We start from the raw sequence: 23,706 nt of genomic DNA, 5'->3' as shown, positions 1-23,706 counted from the left end.
AGGTCGTCCAAATGTGATAGCTCACATTCAGCAACTCTATTAGACCTGATCAACTTCCCCTATCGCTATACTCTATAAGACCGCTAACCGCTGTACTCTAACTATAAGACTAATGAACTGTTAGTTTGTAATCGGACCAATTACAGTTGAGAGTTATGGGCTAAAACCCTTGAATATATTTTTGCAAAATTCTAACGTATGTAGCACTGTAACGCCATTTTCTATATTCGATTCCCAGTTTAACATAGCACGAACGAGAAAGCCATTGTGCTCAGTGCGATGATTCTGGAATTTTGAGGACCGATCTCTGTGTATCTGCGAATCATTTAAATAAAAATAAATGCATATTTAGCTGAAAAAAGAGTTACATTCACCATCAAGCAGTCAACCACCTCTTTTCGAACTTTAGTCCGATCTAAAGCCTCTGCATGTGAACTCTTTCAAGTTGAAGAATTTTCAATGCCAATTCTGGTAAACAAAATTTGTTTGATCTTTTGGTTTTGGTCTCTTTTCTTGCAGTTATTAATGAATTTTTTTATTGGAGCTGTCGGCGAAAACATTAATGTTCCCGTTAACAATGGAAGGAAAAATTTATTTAAACTTTGCGACGAAGTGGATGGTCACAACAAGAAGAGGAAAAAGAAAAATTAAAACAGAAAAAGTTATTAATTAAAAACTTGTTTGTTGCATTTTGCTTGAAAATGCGTTAAGTGCTGCGTGGTTGTATGAGTGGCAGCTCATATTAATTGGCTGTGTTAAACAATGAAATAGCACTTTCTCTTCTTCTTCTCCTTCTTAATAAAGTAATTTTTCAATTTCATATAGAATTGTGCAAACAGTAGAACAAGTAGAATGATAATCAACATTTTGGTAAAGATTATTAAAAAATTGTAAAAAACCCGTATTTGGCTAATTTCTACAAACTCGAAGTTCCATACGTTTTCCGAAAAGAATATTTAATTCTTATACAAACAAAATTTTTTTATGAAATCTCATAATTGTATAATTTATATTTATTATTATAAATGGACTTTCTTGTGCTCCTTTTCTTGTACAGTTCACTCAACTCAAAGCAACTCTTAACAAACTTTTTGAATGAATCCCATCAAACACTCAAATAAATGACTCTCATTGTGAATTCTTAGTCATAAAAGTTGAAGCATTAAGGTGCCAACAGACGTAGTAAGGAAAGTGCTTTGAGCAAGCTAAGGAAACTGAAAACTTTGAAAAATAGTATTGGATGTACACAAATTAGGTTTGGGTGGAAAAATGTTCGTTAGTTTAAAATACAGCTGAGGAGAGGTTCGCCAGCTGAAAGTTGTGAATTTTTAGAAATTTCGCGTGCGTTTCTCAGGGGCAACTGGTTGCTTATGCGAAGAAGTGCGGCCACTTTCCCAACACAAAATTCATCTACAGTGTGGAAAAGGTAATAGAAACCACTTATCGAGAGCTTATGCACCTTTATTGAAATCGAGTACAAAACAAAAAAGCGGTGAATAACACTGTGCAACAAAATGGGACGAAAAGAAAAAGTCCAGAATTGATATAGCAAATGTGAAATAGGAAGAGTTGAACTACCTATCGTTTCATCCCTAAGCCTCACAGTTTTTTTACAGTGCATTAAAAAATTAAAAAATTTTATAAAACTGGAAGTTCCATAAATATTGTCTTTATTGTATTGCGTAGATCACTTTGGCCATTATTTTTAAAAATCTGAAAAAAAAAATTAAATTTTTAAGGTAGGTGGAAGATTCAAGTATTTCATAAAAGTGTGATCCAATAAATTCCGGTGGGATCCTCTCAGAGGGAAATAGTGGGCACAGGCACACTATTATTTTGTTTCAGTAAATCTGACAGAATCAGCTGTTGAGGTAACGTAACTGTAGCGTTTTGCTTACAAAAAATTGGTCTTCCTTCCATTATGATTTCTATTATCTCCTGTGTTTACTTTAATCTACCCTTGACAACAACGCTCTTTGTTGGAATCAAATTAATTTTGGTTTTCTGTCCGTCAGACTTTATAATTTGCATTGTCATTATCTACTTTCCTATGCTTTTTGTGGCAATTTACATGAATCAAAATCGAGATGCCTTTTGTATGCAACCGTTTCAATGTCTTTTGGCTTCAGAAGAAAATGGTAAATCGAACTGGTAGCCGAACTGAATGATGAAACGTACTTCAGCACTCCAACTAGAAATAAAGTATTCAAAGCAAATAAGAAGTTACACGGACAGGAGCGCCTCAAAGAAAAAAAGTGCGTGTAGCGTAGTGTACATAACAGAAGGGAAACATTTAAGGCAGACAAAGAAAAACGAAAAGACCCGAGAGAGAATGAGAGAGAGCGAGAGTGAAAGAATATATATCTAAATAAATTCACAACATTTGCAGAGAATACAAATAGACAAAATTTACAAAACACGGAGAAGTGTCGACCTTTGTAGGTAAACGCCGGACACAAACCGCGGCAAAAAATCGCACTACTCCGAGTGTTTATCACTCGCACAAATGCAGCGATTCCAGGACCGCATCAACGGCACAAATTACCGGAAGGCAATACCAATAAGTCCGACACCGGAATGGATAGCACTTTATAGTACGCACAAGCACTAGCCAAGAAACGTAAATAAGCGCCAAAAAGGAGGCACCAAAAAAAACGCCAAAAACATTGGGACCAAAAAATGCCCCAAACAGTAGGCACCAAGGAAATATAACGCCAAAAAATAGGCACCAATAAACAAGCGCCAAAAAGTAGGCAGTGCTATTTCTCACTAGAAATTAGCAACCACAAGGAAAAACTCAGAGAAAATAGTTTAAAGTGTATCTTAGATATATATAAGGTATAGCTCTATCTCTCTCCTCTTCCTCTACGTTATATCTTTTTTTTCTCTCGCGGAACGAAAATTCCCAAAACGTTGCATGGCCTTGAAATTTTATTCTCCATTCTCGCTCGTCCATCGACGTCTAAGAAGTTTCACTTCAAAAATTGTATCCCTTAAAGTAATTAAATACAAACACAAAGGCACATTCAAAAGCGAGTTGAAAAAGTACTCTTCTTGCAGTGTTTGACTGCACCTTTAGAGTGCAAACTTTTTATATACACACAAAAACATGTAAGCAACAGCATCTACTCCTCATACTGTAAGCATTCTAACAACATTTCCCACGTTCCTTTCCATCAACTTCACGAAATTCGCGAATTTCAGAGTGATATATTAGCGACGCGAAAAACTTTTCCTTCACACCGCTTAGTGTGCGCCACTGCAGCGGTACCCCTTTTTCGTATGCAGTACCAGCACGAGTATGCTTCTGTATTTCACACTAACAAATTCGCAAGCAATATAACCCACCTGTCAGCTGCGCTTATTTAAACTTTAACTTTCAGCAGCGGCTGTAGCGTACGTGCCTGGCTACACATTTGCGGAGGCAACACGCCAACAGGCACATACATGTGCACGTACGTATGTATGTATCGCCACACATTTTACGCTTTCAACACCAACGCTATTTCGCGCCCTAATATAGGTGGATAAAGCGCGTAATTCAGGGAGAGATTTTCAATGAATGTCGCGTAAAAGGAATAAAGCACCAGCTATTAAAACCCCAAAACAAATTCATTGATATGCAAAAGTCACTTGTCGGCTGACTCTTCCGCCGTTAATTTAAGAGAAGAAGAAGCACAACTTAATAGCTATTTGGAGGTAGGGATGCCAATACTAGCGGAAAATTTTTGTCCCGCGATTTCGGGATATTTTTAAAGTAATCGCGGGATGAAAGTACGACAATAAAAAACGCGTAAAGCAAAATTTCAAACCTCATAAAATTTTTTTTTTTTAATTTTGAACCAATTTTCAGCTTTTTCTACTCCAAGTTACATGTTATATTAGATTATTTTACATGGAAGAGAAAGCATAGCATCGTCAATAAAAAAAATGCCAAAAATCTCAAACTAACACTTTACTATGGCAAAATTCAATAGGCAATGAAACTGCGTACTCAAAAAAATTCTGTAAATTCGGTTTGAAAAGTTAAAAGTATTGAGAAAATTTTGAATGTTTTGGAAAAGCCTGAAACTTTGCAGTATATGGTTTTTGTTGTAGTATGAAGTATATTTGAAAAAATATATATTAATGTGTTTATAGTTTTGCAACGAGGGGTACATATGAGAATAAGATATTTCTCTGCTGTCGCACAAGTTGACCGATACACAAGCGAAGGCGTCTAAGCTAGTAACGCTTGTGCGTAAAGTCGGGCTGGAAGTAAAAATAGCGAAACCCAATGCATTGAGAATGAACCACACTAACAAGAACAGCTTAATGAAAGATGGCACAGAAGTCGAGTTCGTTGATAGCTTCTGCTACCTTGACTGCATTATAGCAGTGGACGGCGAAGCTGACCAGCAAATGCTTGAGTATCATGGGTAGAATATTCTGGTTCAACATAATAAGTAACGGAGAACTCGGGAGACAAAGGAACGTGGATCCCATCTTACGTCGGCAAATACGTAGGAAATGGAGTTGGATAGGCCACGACTTTAGTAAACCACCCCACGGCATCATAAGAATGGCGCTAGATTGAAACCTTCAGCGAAACAGCAGCCGCGACCAGTGAAAGAACACATGGAAAAGCTAAGACAATAGTATCTAACCGCGTACGTTGGAGCAGCTTTGTAGAGGCCTTTGCTCCTCAAAGTAGTAACTAGGAGGACAAAGACAATGAAACATATAAATGAGAAGAAGAAATCGTGCAAGTACGAATCAATAGTGGTTAGGACAAGCATGTAAAAACAAAACCTTTGGATATATTTATTATGCTCTATAAAACAGTCATGTACATATAAGTAATCGTAAATTACTCCTATGCCACAGGACAGATGGCCACGGTATTTCTTACGGAAGTCTATGCCATCTTGAATGTGGCGTGCTGGCTAATTGAGAAAAAGAGGCGGGGCAACAGTATTGGAATTTATAGTGACAGTCAAGCTGCACTGAAAGCCCTTGCTAACCCACGCTGCTCTTTGAAGTCAGTCGGTGAATGTAAGACAAAACTGAACAGTGTTGCAAAACACAACAAAGTTAGTCTTATTTGGGTGCCTGGACATTGTGGTATTGCAGGGAACGAGTTAGCTGATAAATTGGCAAATGAAGGCTCTGCAAGTATGCCACTAAGCCCTGAAACCTTTCTAGGTGTCAATTCCGCATCGATTCAACTGTGGATTGAGGACTTCATGAGGTCTACCCACAGAGGTCGTTGGTCTGAGTTGAACTCGAGCAGAGTAGCCAAGTGTTTCGTGAAAAAACCAAACAGGAAAACAGCGACCTTTCTCCTAAAATTCAGCAGAAAGGACCTGAGAGTACGTGTGGGTGTAATCACAGCGCCCAACGTCTGTGGTCAGCATATGGCTACCATGGGGGTCGTAAACAGCCCGATGTGCCTATCCTGTCTTGAGAATGACGACACTGCAGAGCTTTTTCTCTGTAGCTGCCCTGCGTTTTCCAGCATATTGGGTTGCGATACTATGAGTATGGACAAAGTTCATACTCTTTCTCTTCCGGATCTCTTAAAATTCATCAGTGAATCCAAGAGATTTGTGGAAGAGTGAACTCAAACTAATTTATCCGTCTTACCATCCACTTTTTATCTTTCCTATCTCTATTCTTTCTACTGAAATCTATCCGGGTGTAGTACAATGGTCTACTGACTGAGTGCTTGGACGTGTCCAGTCCCCCACAATTCGAATCTAATCGTAAATAAACTACTGCCATATTCCACAAAGAATAAAGTTTTTTGTTGTTGTATTTAAAATGTCTACGTAGAAACATCAAAGAATTTGAAGTGGAGTCTTCTAATTTTGATCTGAGCCAGTTACATACAAAAAAATCTGCTAATGAAAAACATGTTTGGACCTGAACAGTTTTCGGTTGAGCTGCTAAAACGAAATCAGAAGCCATTGATGTTGAGCAATACAAAATATTTCAACTTCTATTCTGCGCTTCGGTTAATTACGAATATAAGATTTTGACAGTTTTTTGCAGATTGATTCAGTAAATTAAGCAACTTTTCGTTAAAACTTATTTTCTTCACAAAGAGACTCAGGCAATAATTCGGAAGTATAGTTTCAAGCTTCTTTTTAATTTCAGGCAAAGGTAGAATTGTTTGTAAAAACTTTTAAACAAAAAAAAAGCTAACTCAGTTCAACTGAATGAGTTGATTAATTTTCTAATATTAATGATGCAGTTTTGAATTCAAATTAATCGCATTGCATAAATAAATGAAATCAAATTTCTTGTATTCCGTTACAAAATTAGCTGTAAACTACGCTGTTCTACTTCCTTAAATTAAATCGCATGGCAACAAAGTGCCGTCTCATCATAAATTTGATTGGCATTGTATGGGAAAGAAGTCTAAAATGGAAATTCGATCACAAAATTTGCTTAAGGCTATAATATATGTTTGTATGTGAATATATATGTAGGTATATTAAGGTGGTTCAAAGAATGTCGAAGTTCTTAGTACGTATTGCGACAGTCTCTAGAATTGTTCTCTACTGAAAAAGAAACTATCAAAAGGTTGAAGAAATTCTTGATCAGCTTTTGATGGTCCTGCACTAGGAAGATATGAAGTGTTGCGGATTTATATTCGTTTAGCATAAACCAAATTTTTCGTCGGTTTGTGCAACGGCGCTCATGCGATAAATTTTTATTTTTGCATATTTCCAAAATTATAGTTTAAAATGAAAATAGGTTTAAGGGACTCATCAACAAATGTTTGCCCAAAAACACATCACCATCGACTCAATTCAATGCTAATACCATGTTCAGACATACAACGTATTTGAGGTTATAAAACTTAAGATTGAGTTATCGGCTCCATAATAGACAGCTTCGAATAGACACTTCTCTCTCAGTGCAACCGGAATATCTCAAGTTTTATTCGAGCCATCGTAATTGTGTTTACACAGACCCAATGAATCCATGTCCATTCTGACCACTCACTGTTTTCTTTTTGACTATATTGCTGTTACTCGGTTCTATGGTGTAATGGTTAGCACTCTGGACTTTGAATCCAGCGATCCGAGTTCAAATCTCGGTAGAACCTTGGAAGCATTGAAATTGGACTTGCATTCCTGTTTGTTTCTGTTTTTTTTTTTTTTTAATGTTGCTAAATATTACTATCAAATACAAATACCGTTGATTTTTGGGATTATTATTATTATGATTTTCTTCAATACGCCCACTCCTAGTATATCAGCAATGAAAGAAGTATATGATTTTTTAAGAAAGCTTTTTGAATTTTTTAATATCGTCCTAATATTTGCAGAAATTTGAAATTTGGGTAAATTAAAGCAAAACACAAGTTGTTTGATAAACTTAAAAAAAATTTAATTTCTACCCATATATTCAAAGATACAATTTTCTTAATTCTGAAAATATTTTAAGTAAAAATTTTTCTCATTTGCTAAGATGAGTTGCTGTTGCTTGTGAATTGTGATACCCATATAATAGTATTGTAAGTATGAAAAATTTAAAACTGTTAATGATTTTTTATCGTCTCAATACTTGAGAAATTTGAAGATACCGAAAAAAAAATATTTAAAGAAATATGGCTGAAGAAAAATGCCATTATAAGTTCTATATCACGAAATTAATTTTAAAGTTTATCGATTAAAGTGCGGAAATTAAAATTTTCGCTGGATAATTCACTACATTTACTGAGACAGACTTGTGATTTACTTTATATTAGCTGCTGTTAATTCACCGACACCCAGGGAGTGGTGAATGAAATGAAATGAAATGAACGAATCCCTTGGATCCGACGTTGCATATCATACGTTTCTGGAGCACAGCCTTATTTTCGATTTGGCAAAATGTTATGTAAAGCAGTCTCTTGAAAAACGTTCCGCTTGAAAGTATGCAAAATGGTTTGATCCCGACAAAAGACTGATCCGCACCACCTCTCACTGAAACTGTTATGCCATTTCACGGCTTGATCTTCGCTAAATTGTTGTTGCTTTCACATAAGCAATTTTTGCTAAATAAAAATATACAGGGTTGCGCATATTCGACGGACCCATGTGTTTTTTTTTTAATCTTTGCGCCCATTCCGATCGACGAGGCTTGTCCGATCACTTTGGTCGGTTTTGATTTGGCCTCTTTGGATTAGAAAGAGCATCACCAGTCGAAAACCTTTCGTACAAACGTTTAATGTTTTAGTGTTGTTCTTAGAAGGCGCACTTTTCACATTATTTAACGCACGTTGAGTTTTCACAATTGACTTCTTTTGTTGAATGTATATTAAATTTCAACAATTTGGGAGCGCTCGCGTGGCGTGTACTGTTCCATGGTAAAAATCTGCTTGGACTGACGCTTCCAACGCGGTGTGTCATTAAGCGATCTGAGGTATCTGTCAAAAGATACAGGGTTGCCAGATGGGTCCGTCGAATATGGGTAACCCTGTAATTAAATTCTTTCTAATACATTTCAGTAAATATTTTCTATGTCTAAGAATTTTTTCGATCCCCTCTCACGCTTAAAAATAAAAACCAAAAAAAAGTTATTTACCTTTGTGATACATTAAAAAAATATATGATATATAAAAGAAGCTTTATTAATAAGATTTGTAATAAAAGGACGAACTTTTTCGTGAATTTCAGTAATTATTTTTCAAATCTTATGAAGTATTTTATTCAAATAACTTTTTTTTCAAATAAAATATTTCCGATTTCTTATGAATCATTTCATCCTCATACTTCTTAAGGGGACAGATCCTGTAAACGGTCATATTTTCCTAGATTTTCATTAAAATTATTTAAAATGAAGAAGTCAATATATTTTTTTCAAAATTGGCATACAGTTTATTTAAGGCTTAAAAAAAACAAAATTTTTTTTTAATCATTTAAAATGGCGGAGGTACACTCAATTCTTCCAGGAAGGTCGCAGAGGGGCTTCTCAATCCGCGGACATTCTAGCATCGGCGTCAGTGACCTGAACACAAAAAACCAAAATTTTTTTTGTTTATTAATGTTAATAATTTCTATAAAAATAAAAAAAAAAAATTTTTTTTAAATATTTGCAGAATAAAATGCTTAAAACAAAAAAAAAAAACAATTGTGGGGCGAATTTTCCTACTATTTTTGCTTCGAGAAAATTATTTTTTCGAAAAATTTTCGGAAACTTAAATTCACATAGAAAGTAATATCATAAAAAAGATGTGTGCAAAATTTCAGGGAGATCGGTCAATAACTTTTCGAGTTATCGAAATTTTACAGGTATCTGCCCCCTTAACTTTCCTGTTTTATTAAGAACAAATTTCATGTATTTTATTTTCTTCGAAATTTATTTATTATTTTTCATTTCTAAAGATGTATGAACAACTTCATTCCAATACCTCTAAAGCATTCCAACTTGTATTAATAAAGAAAAAAATATTTTCTTTTTTTTTCAATTTACAAATTTTTTATCGAAATTTATTCCAATAAATATTTTTCATATCTTATCAAGCACATCATTTAAATACTTCTGGGGCTTCCTGATTTTCTTATGAAAAGGAAAAAAGAAAAAGTTCCTTTTTGTCTCGAAATACATCCACGTGTTGTGTTTTTGCTATGCATAACGGTAAGCCATTTTAAAAATAATTTTAGATTTCCGTATTAAAAGCATGTAATAACATATGCACACACATACATTTGCAGCTACTTATTTTCCGTTCACTTGCTTTCGTTAACTTTTAAGTTGCAAAAACTTTTTCTTCTACACTTCTGCACCGCTCACGCAGCCCTTGCGGCACGTGGCCTATTATAGCCCATTCCACAACACTTCGCTAGATTTGCGTAACGAACGATGACGGCATTGACACATTTCGGCAAAAGTTGTGGGAGCAGTTCCGCAAATGAGTGGTTTTGTGGGAAAGGGGGAAATTGTGTTACCAAGGTATGGAGAAAATGAAGTGAAATGAAAATGATTAGATTTGTTTTTTTTTTTAACTTCTAAAGCACAGAAAACTAATAATGAATTGCTCAGATGTTACCGAAAAGAAGAAAAAAAACTTCGTGAAAACAAAAAAATTCAGCGCGTGCCACAAATTAAGTGCAGCATTTTCGATGCTTCATCATTTGTCATCACATGAAATGAATGAATTTTCTTGCGGAAATTTCTTTCACAAAATATTTCTAAATCTGCTTGCATCTTTTCACTCATTTGATTATTGCTTTCGTTTTTCTTCTTCTTTGTTGACTACCAAATGCTTTGACGTTTTTCAATAGATGCCTTCATGCCTTTGAACTTTTTTCGCACTCAAACTACTTGTCCAATCTCGGCGCAGCTCATCACTCATAGCCACAGCCAAATGGCAGAATTATGCTAATGAATACTAAAAGTAATCGGAGAATGCGATCTGTCGCGATTGGAGGCAAGCGACCACCTTAAACTGCTAGGGCGTGTATGTGCGTATATATATACAGTTTTGCATACATATATTTTTAACTAGAAGTGGTAAAAAAAAAATGCAGAGGTTTTTCTAGTACATTTAAATAATATTGCGAAAAGGACCATCGACTTGCGGCCTGAAAAAATCGCAACATTTTAGAATGGCAACAAATCAAAAATTCACAGAAACTCTTCATCCGCTGTTGTCGCCTGATGTTGAATTGATGATGTGCACGATGAAGCAGCAGATAAAGTTGGTGTTTTATGATGAAATCAGTGCAAGGTTCTGCTGTTTTCGGTTGAGCTGATAATAAATAGTATGAAAATATGATGAATAAGGAAATTTATGAAGAAAAAAGCGCAAAGCTAAATTGGTATGTGGGCGAAATCAAGGGGTTAAGTGCCTTTCGGTATCGAAATACTTGTTTGCAGAAACATAAACACATGCAAAGATATGTATATATGTAGGAACACACAGCCGCATATGTATATATTCTAAATTTAATATGCGTACTTCCATAAATGTACTAAAAGGCAATAAATGGTCTGTTATATACATACATACATATATACTATATATAAGCACTTTGGCAGGTGTTTTCATGAAAGTTTGTTGATACTTCTGCAGACAACAGCGGAGTAAGAATAATGGGGTCTTAAAGCCTTTATCTGAGAGAGAAAACAAGTTCACATATACGTATCAGTATGCATATGTATAAGTGAGTATATGCTTACATTTTTTCCTGAATAATTTGAACTTAGACTTTTTAAAGTCGTATAGAAAGAATAAAATGCCCTTTAAGAAACTTTAAGAAATTTATCCAGGCATTTGAAAAATGTTTCAAACGGAAGCTTATATAAATTTTGCTATATTAAAAAGAACTATTAAAACAGTACTTTTTACCATTTTTATATTTATTTATATATACATATATATATATATATATATATATATATTTATATATATTTTTCTCTATCAAAACTCTTTACCAAAAATGTATTTTATTACTAAAAATTTTTTACTGAAAATGTATTTTTTTTATTGCTCCTTGCGTACGCCGATGACATTGACATTATCGGCCGCTGTAAGCGAGATGTCACGGCTGCGTTTTCTGCTATCGAGAAGGAATCATCACGAGTGGGTCTGGCGGTGAACAAGGGTAAAACGAAGTATATGTTGTCTACAACGCGGAACACACGGCGTGTAGGAACGCACGTCATTGCGGACAACTATACTTTCGAAGTTGTGCCAGAGTTTGTTTATCTTGGCACCGCCGTTAACAGCAACAACGATATCAGCCTGGAGATCAAACGGAGAATCACTCTTGCTAATAGGTGTTTCTATGGGCTAAGTAAGCAATTGAGTAGTCGAGCCCTCTCTCGCATGACCAAAGTAACACTTTACAAGACGCTCATCATAACCGTGTTGCTTTATGGCGCAGAGGCATGGGTAGTGTCACAAAGCGATGCAGCCGCTCTTGGGGTGTTCGAGAGAAAAGTTCTTCGTAAGATCTTCGGTCCTGTGCGCGTTGGCGAAGACTACCGTTCAAGAATGAACCACGAGCTGTATGAGCTCTACGCCGACATTGACGTAGTTCAACCCATCGCCATCCAACGCCAGCGTTGGCTAGAGCATGTCGTGCGTATGGATGAAGAAGCTCCAGCAAAGAAGGTGTTCGAGGGCGAAGTCCAAGGGAGCCGACGAAGAGGAAGACCAGGTGAAGGAAACCCTATGCTCGCTTGGTATACAGAATTGGAGAAGGCGCGCGCGGAGCAGAGGCGCCTAGAGAGAGCTAGTGAGGACGGCCGTAACTCGGTAACGGGTTGTTATGGCCACCTAAGTAAGTAAGTAAGTAAGTATTTTTTTATATTATTATATGTTTTTTTTATATTTTTTTACTGAAAATGTATAATAGTTTTTTACCGAAAGTGTAGTTTTTTACTAAAAATATATTTTATTACTAAAAATTTATTATTTTACTAAAAATGTATTTTTTACTAAAATATATTTTTTAAGCCTTTTTTACTAAGAACATATTTTTCAATGACCCAAAAGAAATTTTGTTGCATTGCCTTACCTGCCTTTAATATTCATCCCTATCATGCAATTCATCGTGGACTGTTTTTCGTAGAAACTAAGAAATTGCAATCGTACAATTCGAGTAGTTCCGAACGTAAATTCGAAATTCGCAGAGTAGCATTCACCGAATACACTCGTAACGTCAAATCTTAGAGTTTCGTACAATTTCGCTACGACGACGTTAGACTAACGGACAAAAAATAGAATGAGTAATAAAAAGAGGCAGGTAATGGCAAACCTCCGAGTGTATTTCTGCCATGAAAAAGCTCCTCACAAAAATATTTGCCGTTCGGAGTCGGCTTGAAACTGTAGGTCCCTCCATTTGTGGAACAACATCAAGGCACACGCCACAAATAGGAGGAGGATCTCGGCCAAACACCCAAAAAGGGTGTACACGCCAATTATATATATATAATAAAAAGAAGATTTAGAAGGAAACAAATAAAAAAGCTGTAAAATATAAGTCCTATATCAACTAAACTATAAATAAAATGAAATTTTTGAAATATATGTGACTTCCACAGGTGTAAAGTTGTAACACCACGGCAGCAGTATGCCACTTTGTTGGAGAATTCCATCTTGCATTGCCGTTTTTCATTGGCACTCAATTCGAGATTTACCTACTGCGGACACAATCGTTTTTGCAATGACACTAATACGTCTTTTAGTACATAGCTAAATGTCGACTGCCCCATTGGCACATCGAAATCTTTGCCAACTCCGTGCTGATCGCCTCCCTGCGCAAGAAAACGTAAAATAGAGGATAGTCGGAGAACTGGAGTTATGGACGACGACCTCGCTGAGCTTGCGCTGCCTTCAATAAAACTCAAAATGTATGTAAATGCAACTTTATTTAACTGTTAGTTTTTTATAAACATGTTTTAAACCGTATTGAAGTAAACTTTTTCTTTAACAAAAAGACGACATTGGTTCGTCCATTTCGAGAGGGTTGCTTGCATTTTTAAATATTTTTTGCTCAATTCTGAGGTTCTGCTTTTCTCACTTTCGTTCTCCATTAACACAGCCGCACATTTCAACGAATACCTTTTAATTTGAAAATTCTGCTAACTTGACAAAAAACTTAAAGAATATTTATCAATTGACTTGCTTACATTGAAGTGAGCTGTTTTCGAAATATCAAAATTGGGCATTTGAGTTTGACAGCACTTTTTTCCTGTTCACATGGGTTCCATGTGATTTCAATTTTTTCTTATTCGTAGTAGACATTCGTATTCGAAGGTTTTCTACGACGGGTTCTATGATAGGGCTGATTATATTCTTAAGTCGCTCTTAGGCTGACAAAAGGCGCCAGTTGGCTGTTGAAGTGCTTAGAAAAACATGACGCAGATTATTTCCTAATTAATAGAGATATGCACTTGTAGCAGCGGAAGGCATGTTCCTCCAATGTAAAGTCCTCTAGCAAATGAAGAATTTATGTCAAGTGATCAAAGTATTTTGAACCTTGTCATAAATGCACCTAAAAATTAGTTTTTCTGTATGCGTGAGAATAAAAGCCCAGATGAAGTAAGCTCCAAACATTTATAAAAGATTTATAATTTTTAGATTTATTAAATGTTGAAAATTTTTATAGATGAAAATATTTAAATATAAATATGAGATTTTTATAGTGAAATATTTTCGGTTCTTTTAAACATTAAAAATTTTTTTATAATTTTTTTGCGATAAAATATAATTAAAAACAAAAATGAACTTTAATAATAATTAATTCAAATTAACTAAAAAAATACTAAAAAAAATTTTTTTAGGAAATAATTTAATTTTTATTAAAATTTTTTGGAAAAAGTTTGAAAAAAAACAAAAATTAACTTTAACAATAGTGAATTAAAATTAATGGAAAAAAGTGAAAACAAATTTGTTGGAAAAAAATTTAATTTTTGTTAAACATTTTTGGAAATTTTGTTTGCCGTTTATGAAAAGCACCTTCTTCAAATTTTTTCTTAGTTTTTTTGGTTAACAGCTGAGACTATACTCAGCAATTTCTGAAAGTTTCATTGCGGAATTTCCATAACTTTTCGAGTTATATTCAAATGCGTATAATGAACACTTAAGAGGCATTAGAGCTTATTCAACGAACCATTACTGAAGATTCTGACGAAAAAAGGAGGAACATAAAAAGTGAATACCTTCTTAAGTGAGAGGTTGATCTACATGCATTTTTCGAAAATTTGAGTATTTTTCGTTTAAGAAGATAAATGAAGCTACCGTATGACCCACAGTTTTAAACCGATTTTGAGAGGCAGAAATACTTTCGCCATTTTCTGCCTGGGAAGGAGCGGCAGAAAAAACGTTTTTGTGTTCAGATTGTTTAACATATGAAATTAGTATTTTGGCAAAAAACAGACCCATTAGGAAGCATGGGAGTAGAGAAATAATCGTTTTGGCTGAAATTGATATGGAAAATTGCGGTCCGAAATTGACGCACTTCCGCTCATATCGAAATTTCTCTCTCTTTTAGCTTCACAGTCTGTGGTGGACCGTAGCTTTATCAACGATCCTCCAATTCAGTCCCTCTCTTGCCTCATTTCTTCAAATAGGAACGTTCATCGCTTTTAAGTCTGATTCTACGTCATCAAGCCATCTCTTTCTTGGTCGGCCTCTCTTTCTTCCTCCAATTGGACGCAAAGTAAACACCCTTTTTTGAATTCTTTCGTTGGGCATTCTTATGATGTGGCCAATCTATCTAATCCGCTGCGCTTTAATGAAACGTATTACATTTTCACCACCAAGAAGGCTTTCAATTTCGTTGTTATAACGGATGCGTTACGTGCCATTTTCAAGCCGAATAGGACCGTCGATTTTTCTCATTATGGATCTCTCAAATCGCAATAGCTGGTTTATATCATTAGCTTTCAGTGTCCAGATTTTTTGAAATTTAGTTCATAATAAATTTGTAGCCACATAATAGGAAAATATGAAATATTATTGCATTATAAAAAGGGAGGAAATTTCACAGAGAACATTTATTTATTATATTCCCGCATTATAGAAAACTTTACTTTTATGGTCAGTCTAGTCGCCTGCTCTCCTTTGGGAAATCCAAAAACATGTATTTAAGGCGTTACATGAAAATGCTTTGTTTTAATCTCTATATTGCAATAATACTCACCATCTATAAGTTAATTCTGAAATTCATATTCTGTTATTTATGTTTTTACTATATCCTAAGGCTAATTTCATTCTCTGTTGCGTATGAATAATGACGTCGCACTTCTTCTACTTTACTTTGCTTTGTAATTCTCCCTAATTCTATTGTTTATTATTTCACACATCGCCACTGTATAGTATTAGATTGATTTAACGCGGCTTTTTGTTTACATCAAATAAATCATTCATAAATCAAAAAGAAACGAGAAAACTGAGAGGAAAATAGGATATCAGTGCAAAAAAATTGACAGAGGAGAGGAGTAAAATTTTGCACCCCAGCACATGCATACATACCTACATACTCTGTACATAAGTGCAAATGTAACTTGGGCAGCAGCTAAGAAATTGCGTATTCACCGTTTGTTTATATTGCGTTAGCCATACGAGGGCGGCTGATGGAACTAACAACCAAGATACCTCATCTAAGATGATTTATCATGATTGATAAGACTAATTGCATGGCTTATTGTTAATATTAATGACACACCTTTTCTTATTTGATTCGTTAACAGTTGTCACTGAAACAAACAACATTTTGTCAACGGAAATCGGAAATCCTTGCAATTTGGAGGGAGAAATTGAACTTTAATTAAAATGCTTGTTAAATCAGAAAAATATTTTGGAGTAAATTCTTGAAGAAGTGTCATCGGTTCTTTCGGTTTCGGCATCTTCATTTGCAAAAGTAAAATATGTGTTCGCCTATTTCAGCAAAGAAGGAAATAATGGGCAGAAGACCACGCTCGGTTTTCCAATAACGCTAGTAAGCGAAGAAAATGTCTAAAAAATCAGTACTGATTGATGGAAAAATCAAATTATGACAAATAACAGTAAGAACTGTAGATTAGCAAAGATTGAATTGGAAAGTTTTTACATTTGGCAACAATTAGGCATTCATGAATCCACTGTTTGGCGGCCTTTACTTGTATGCATTTTCACAGCGCAACATGTTGGCAAACATTTGTTGCCCGCAATATTGTTGCCGCTTCGGCGCATACAAATGCTGCTGCAGGTGGTTGTTGGTGCCCTGCTGGTTGTTATTGAGGCTGAGAATAACGACAAAATCCGCTCTTGAGCATAACGACTGCGATGCTTGAAGCTATAAAAGCGGCATTTGTAATGATTACACGCACCGAATACATAAATACATACAATTCTGTAAACATTCATGCGCTTACCTAAGCAGGTACGCATGTACGTATGTATGTATATGAGTACATAAAACCGGCAATGGAATAATTCAAATTTATGACAACACAAAGCATTTAATACACTTGTTGCATGCGATTCACGCATACTATAATACAAACGGCATCATTTGTACAAATTTATTAGAAGCGATGTTTATAATTTAAATGACGACGTTTTAATGTGCAGCAATATGCTAATTTTGAAGGAGGTTTTGAAGTTATTCTTAACGAATACGTTTTCACAAATTGAGAGTAAGTAATGTGATTGAAGGTGAAAGTTTTTACATTGTGAGTAAAATGATTAATATTTAACCTCAGCAATCCCTTATATTTTAATATAATATTGTTCAGTGCGGCTCAGGTGATGTATGAATACTTTATTGGAGGACTAAATTTCAACATTTCATGAAACGATGCGCTAAGTAGGCACACCTTAGTAGCAGTCAAGTTTATCTGGGTATGTAGGATGTAAAGCAAGAATTCCTATGAATTTTTCGCTGATTGGCTGCCGCGAACACTTCTACTTGGGCTTTGTTATTGTCGGGACCTTATGCTCCCGAGTGGAGTGAACAAAGTAAAAAAAAAAGTTATAGAAAATGCCGCTGTGCAAATATTAGCGTATATTGAAATGAAAGGGAAATATTTTAATTTTCAGTTACTAGGTATTCAACTATTAATTTGATGGTAGACAAAATAGTCTTTGAAACATCATACATTTTTGAAACATCATACATTTAATCTAAACTAAATTTACTGTTTATGTTTTGTTTGCATGCCCCTTTTTTGTGCGGCCCATATCTAACATACAAAAACAGGTGCGACAGTTGAAGAGTGAATCTCACTGGGAGTCAAGACTTTAAACCTTTAAATTTATATTAAGTTATTTTTTTCATTTCTGCCACTAGCTTAACTCTAAGAAGTAGTTTGGACGAGTTACCATTAAGCAATTTGATCTAAAAGTTTCGGTATTTGGCACAAATCCTTCGGAACAGCCAATTGCAAGTCCCAGTTCTGCTCAATTGCTGCGCGAGGAGCTTAGAATTATTTTGTTTTTCGCGTTAAAAATTACTATTATTATTTTAAATAAATGGTAGGAATTTCAAAGGTAAAACTTTGTAGTTCAAATGCAGAAAAAGATGATAAGAAGAAAATTGTGAACCTGTCAAAACTTTTTTTCCGGTTTGGAAGGCGCATCGCTACAATGCTTTGTTTTTAGCCCGCACTGTATCTGCAACATTGTATCTTCAGCTTAAATATTTTAGTGTTTGTATGAAGATTAATTAAGCAACTGTTTTGTTCCGCTTCAACACTACTTTGTATAAAAGGCCTTTTATGACACTTAAGATTTTTTTTACCTACGTACCTTTTAGGGCATTTGAATTTATTAACGAAAATTCGTCATATATGCGGTAGTGCATTCGTAAGAAGCGTTTCATAAACTCAATGCACTCAACATTTGGGGGAAATAAGACCTCGAAAACACCAAAAGTGAAAAAAGTGCACGAGTGGCATAAAATTCCCATTTGTCAGCGGTCATAAAAATTGTATCGTTTTAAAACTACAATCACCCGCCAAATCAAAAGTGACACATTTGCAATTTTACAGCTGCATTAAGCAGTCATAATTTAATCAGGCAGTCGTTTTTACGATTTGGCAGCAGGGGAAATTGAAAAAAAAGCCGAATGAAGAAGCGAAAAAGGAAAGAAGCAGGCAATCGTTGACTCTTCAGTGTATTTATATAGCAATCACATAGATATGTGTGTATGTACGCGCCTGCAAATAAACATTTCTTTTTCTAATTTCTACTAATTTAAATTATTATACAAATTTTATGACGCTTGCTAAGCAAAAAGTTTTTCGATGCCAAAAATAAGCACCACAGTCGAAATTTGTGTGTTATAAATAGAGATCACACCACCAACCATGGCAGGCCATTACTTACCATATACACCACGCTCACCTAACGCAAGCAGCAACAACTAAACTTACGTACTGAGAGCTAGGGTAGTTGCATGCATTGAGCGACGGAATGAATGATATCGAGTGTTTGTATTTGAGCAGCTCCGCACCATTAACGGTTCTATGGTGTAATGGTTAGCACTCTGGACTTTGAATCCAGCGATCCGAGTTCAAATCTCGGTAGAACCTGTGAAATTAAATATTTTATAAATTCTTTAAGGTTTATTTGTATAAATTTAGTTGTTTTGTTTAAATGTTTACTGAGCAAAATACAACAAGAAACATAAACACAGCACATAAATAAAAAAAACAGAAGCGATATTAATTTGAGTGTTAAACAATTTTATGCGACTACGGCATTTTGGAAGAAAAATATATTTGAAAAAGTACTAAATAAAATTAATTAAACATTTTTTTTAATTTTAAATAACGTTTTTCTTATTTATTTAACTTACTAAAAATGTTGACTGCTTACTAAAATGTCAACTTTATATTCAAGCATGGAAAATTAATTTCTTATAGTCTGAATGGGAAATTTTTTAATCTCAATTTTTGCTGCTGTTCAGAAGAATATTTGCGTATTTTTTGTGTCCCCCAGCAATGAAGTCTACTGCAATTTCGTTTAAAAAATAAAATGTATATGCAAAGCATTTTGCTGTGGGGGAGTATTACGCACAAATATTCTATTCCAAAATTAGTTGCTATGATTTTACAAAAAAACTGTTTCTTTATTTAAATATTAGTAAGAAATTAATAATTTAATTGCTATCGGCCGCAATCATATTTAACTTTAATTTTGTTTTTTATTTTTATTATTATTTATTTGAGATTTTCGTTATTGTTATTTGTTTTAATTATTTTTATTTTACATTAAGTTTGCGTCTATTATTTTCTGTTTCATTTAATTTAAATTTGTATAATATAATATTATTTTTATTTATATTTTGTGTAGTCTTCAAAATTTTACGATTTCGTATGGGTATCTTTGGCCATCCTCTGCTTGCCACTTTGGTTAATATTTAGATAACCGGTTCTATGGTGTAATGGTTAGCACTCTGGACTTTGAATCCAGCGATCCGAGTTCAAATCTCGGTAGAACCTTATCATCTCAAAGTTGATATTTTGAAACAACTACTATGTTGATTCAAATTTAAAACACTGAATTTAAATAGTATTAAAGCGCAGAAATACTTATAAAATAAATAATATACGTTCCTAATATATATATACATTGCAAACACAGACGATTTAGTTTCAAATAAGAGCAAATATCTGGGGTCTGGTGGTGGTATTATTCATATTTATTATTCATTCACATAAAGTTCATTATAAAAACCTTACCAGCAGCAAAGCACTGATATGTGTGATATTTATGACAGTTCTTATAGTCATTCCATATCCATATAAGTAAAAAATATACCTGCATTGTTCAAAAGACAAAACCTCGATCATTTTTATGCTTACAAGTTCAATGTATGATAGTTACTACCGACTAAAAACATTTTTTTGTTGTCAACAAAAATACCACAGTGCGCAGTAGTGGCTTGTAGGGTATATTTACATGTTTCCTATGTTGTGTGGAAAATAGAGAACAAAGAACATAAAATTTGTTAGTGTGCAAACAAGTTTTTATGTATGGGTGTAACACCAGCGTCACTCCACATAGGTATGCATTTGTAGGTTAGATAAAAATTGATTTATTTGAAATTGGCCACTTTATTGAATGAGAAATGTTGCGATACTTTTTTTTAATAAAGGGTGGTTAAGTTTTAAGGGCCGGTGTTGATTTTGAATAAAATAGAATTTTTTTTGGAAATTATTATAATTTCTCTTTACTATGATAATATTGGTATGGCTCAATTACGTATGGAACAAAATATCGGTCAAATGGCCGTCACGGCCTCAGCGGCACACCTCCATCCGATGGTCCAAATTTTCGATGACGCTGAGGCATAATTGAGGTTCTATGCCGTTAATGTGCCGAATTATCTCATCCTTTGCTCTTGAGTTGTTGCTGGCTTATCGACGTACATCTTTTCTTTCGAATAACCCCAAAGAAAGAAGTCCAACGGTGTCAAATCACATGATCTTGACGGCGAATTGACATCGCCACGGCGTGAAATTATTCGGCCATCAAATTTTTCGCGCAAAAGGGCCATTGTTTCGTTAGCCATGTGACAAGTAGCACCGTCCTGTTGAAACCACATATCGTCCACATCCATATCTTCCAATTCGGGCCATGAAAAGTTCGTTATCTCACGTCAGCGAACACTATTCACAGTAATTGCCTGACCGGTCTCATTGTGGAAAAAATACGGCCCAATGATGCCGCCGGCCCATAAATCGCACCAAACAGTCACTCTTTGTGGGTGCATTGGTTTTTCGGCAATCAGGCAATCACTCTTGGATTATCATTCGCCCAAATGTGGCAGCGGCAATTCTGCTTATTGACGAATCCACTGAGGTGAAAATGTGCCTTATCACTGAAATCATGAAGTGCGCGATATGCATTTTGATTTGAACGCCCGTTTTCATAATAAGCCTGAATAATTTTAACGTGTTGCTCGATTGTGTATCTTTCCACGGTTCAAGTTGAGTTAGTTTGAAATTAAAAAATGTCAAATGAAATGTAGAAATTAACTTAACGTTTAGGTGTGGTTCACTTTCAACATCGGCCTCTGAAATTTAACCACCCCTTATATAGAAGAAGAAAATAAAGATTTATGTTGCGATCCTTTTTTTTTAGTATATACTAGAAGAAGAAAATAACGATTTTCCCCAAATGTTTATTCTAAAAGTGGTTAAAGAATATATTTCCGACCATTGTTGCTTCTGTTTTGATATGCACGATGTTGCTGCAGCCTTCTTTAATGCAAATATTCTTCCAGAAATCCTTGGAGGCACAAGCATAGAGAGGTAGATCTAAGGAACTGCGTGCTATAATTAGGTTTAAATTTCGTTTTATATTAAAATGGCCGCAATTGCATGAATATTTCTAAAGAGATTTATTGAATTGAGTGATGTCCAATCCCACGCGAGTTAATTGTGTGGAGAGTGAGGCGATTTCAAACTTTATTGCTCGTAGAAATGAAGGGAGGCTGCATCTGATTGAGTTCGTATTTAGAAAATATCATCCTTTCTTTTAAACCACTTCATTATTTACTATATATTTACTTGAACTTGTAGTCTTGCACTAGTTGAAATAGATTTACAGCTTGGTTGGAGTTTTTCTTTACTAAATTACCTCATATAAAATATATTTGAACCACTTTTAGGTTAAATATTTGCGGACATGACACATATACATACCAGATCAATGTATGATACTTAGCTGAATGCTGGATATTCACCACCCATCCACCACACACGCCAAGTGTGCTTGCAACTGGCAGCCCAAAGGGCAACGGGACACTCTCTCTTGAGTGGTGTTAGGTAACACAGCAAAAACGAGGCATTCAAATATAAAGGCATGAAAGAATGGGCACAAACTAAAAAACTGAAAAGTTAAGCAAAATAATAAAATTAACATTAAAAGAAACTTAATTGTATAATTACTTTATAAAAGTTTGTTTATATATACAGAATCATGCATGATATTATTAATTTTAAGTTTACTACATTAACACAATAAAGTAATTCAAAATAAATCAAAAATTACTAAAGTTTAATTAGTTATTATAAAATCAAATAATTAACAAAAATGTTTAATTTCTTTTATATGTATTAAAAAAAGTATAACAGTACAGTACATTTTAAGTACGTTTTTTTACATTTGTACTTAGATTAGATTAGATTTGTGGGGGGCTGGACAAGTCCAAGCTCTCACTCAGTAGACCATTGTATTATACCCGGATAGATATCAATAGAAAGAATAGAGATAGGAAAGATAAAAGATGGATGGTAAACATTTGTATTTACAGTAGATTTTAAGTACATTTTTTTATCTAATCTACAATTGCGTGGATTATTTTGGTGTTACGGACATACATACATTCAGAATAAAATTAGCACTATCAATATTGGTACAACAAAGTGCTGGTTTCAAGTAGCTAAAAAGTATAGTTGATTTTAAAAAAAAAATTCCTGGGTATTGAGCATTTTTTCCATATAAAATACTTTCGAATATATGCTTTGAGCGATTTGAAACTTATATTACATACAAAGAATTCTTGTAAAAGTTCTGAATAAAAAGTATTTTTTTTAATTTGTTAAATTTTTGTAAAAACTGTTGTTCAGTGTGTGAAATTTTGAGTTTATAGCTTTTGCTTTAAAATTCATTATACTTTATAAAAGTTTTATACTATACAAATACTTAGTAATTTATCTCGTTCATATTATTTTGAACACCGGTGTATGCACATTTTTGCATACCAAAAAATTTGAAGTCTTGTGTTCTCTATTTGTTATTAATATACATACTATAAATGTGGACGTGTGCTAATAAATATATATATTTATTTACGTACCTCTTTAAATATGTTTCTTTGAACACAAAAAAAAAATCATAAACATTTAAAAAAACTTTCTTTCATTGTTAAGGTTCTACCGAGATTTGAACTCGGATCGCTGGATTCAAAGTCCAGAGTGCTAACCATTACACCATAGAACCGATTAACGGTACTGCAGCTCAAATGACAAGCAGAGGATTGTCAAATATTTCGAAAAGCCAAAGATATCAACTTGAAAAGTAAATTTAATGAAATTAATAAAAATAAAAATGTTGCCAATGCCGGATTTGTGCAGTGAAGTTGTATTTATTCCGTCGACGAAGTACGGGTCTTGCTAAATTATAGAAAAGTAAGCACTCAAGTGGAAGAAGACGTTATTTGTTGAAGTTGATTTAAAAAAAAGTCCGCTTTAATAATAGTGGATCGAAGTGCTGGCATCACACGA

At 34.4% G+C, this 23,706-nt stretch overlaps 4 non-coding genes across 4 annotated transcripts; 3 read left to right on the top strand and 1 right to left on the bottom strand.

Annotated features, from left to right (window-relative positions):
- Positions 1–7,024: 7,024 nt before the first annotated feature.
- On the top strand, positions 7,025–7,096 carry Trnaq-uug (transfer RNA glutamine (anticodon UUG)). Its single transcript has one exon. It is a non-coding gene; the product is annotated as a tRNA-Gln (tRNA).
- An 11,834-nt stretch (positions 7,097–18,930) lies between these two features.
- Trnaq-uug (transfer RNA glutamine (anticodon UUG)) lies at positions 18,931–19,002 on the top strand. The gene has a single exon. It is a non-coding gene; the product is annotated as a tRNA-Gln (tRNA).
- An 840-nt stretch (positions 19,003–19,842) lies between these two features.
- Trnaq-uug (transfer RNA glutamine (anticodon UUG)) lies at positions 19,843–19,914 on the top strand. The gene has a single exon. It is a non-coding gene; the product is annotated as a tRNA-Gln (tRNA).
- A 3,436-nt stretch (positions 19,915–23,350) lies between these two features.
- On the bottom strand, positions 23,351–23,422 carry Trnaq-uug (transfer RNA glutamine (anticodon UUG)). The gene has a single exon. It is a non-coding gene; the product is annotated as a tRNA-Gln (tRNA).
- Positions 23,423–23,706: the final 284 nt, after the last annotated feature.

The sequence above is a fragment of the Anastrepha ludens genome, chromosome 5, assembly GCF_028408465.1.
Source record: "Anastrepha ludens isolate Willacy chromosome 5, idAnaLude1.1, whole genome shotgun sequence".
In the NCBI taxonomy this organism is placed as follows: Eukaryota; Metazoa; Arthropoda; class Insecta; order Diptera; family Tephritidae; genus Anastrepha; species Anastrepha ludens.
Note: the sequence above shows the minus strand (reverse complement) of the source record. Positions and strands in the feature narration are given on the sequence as shown.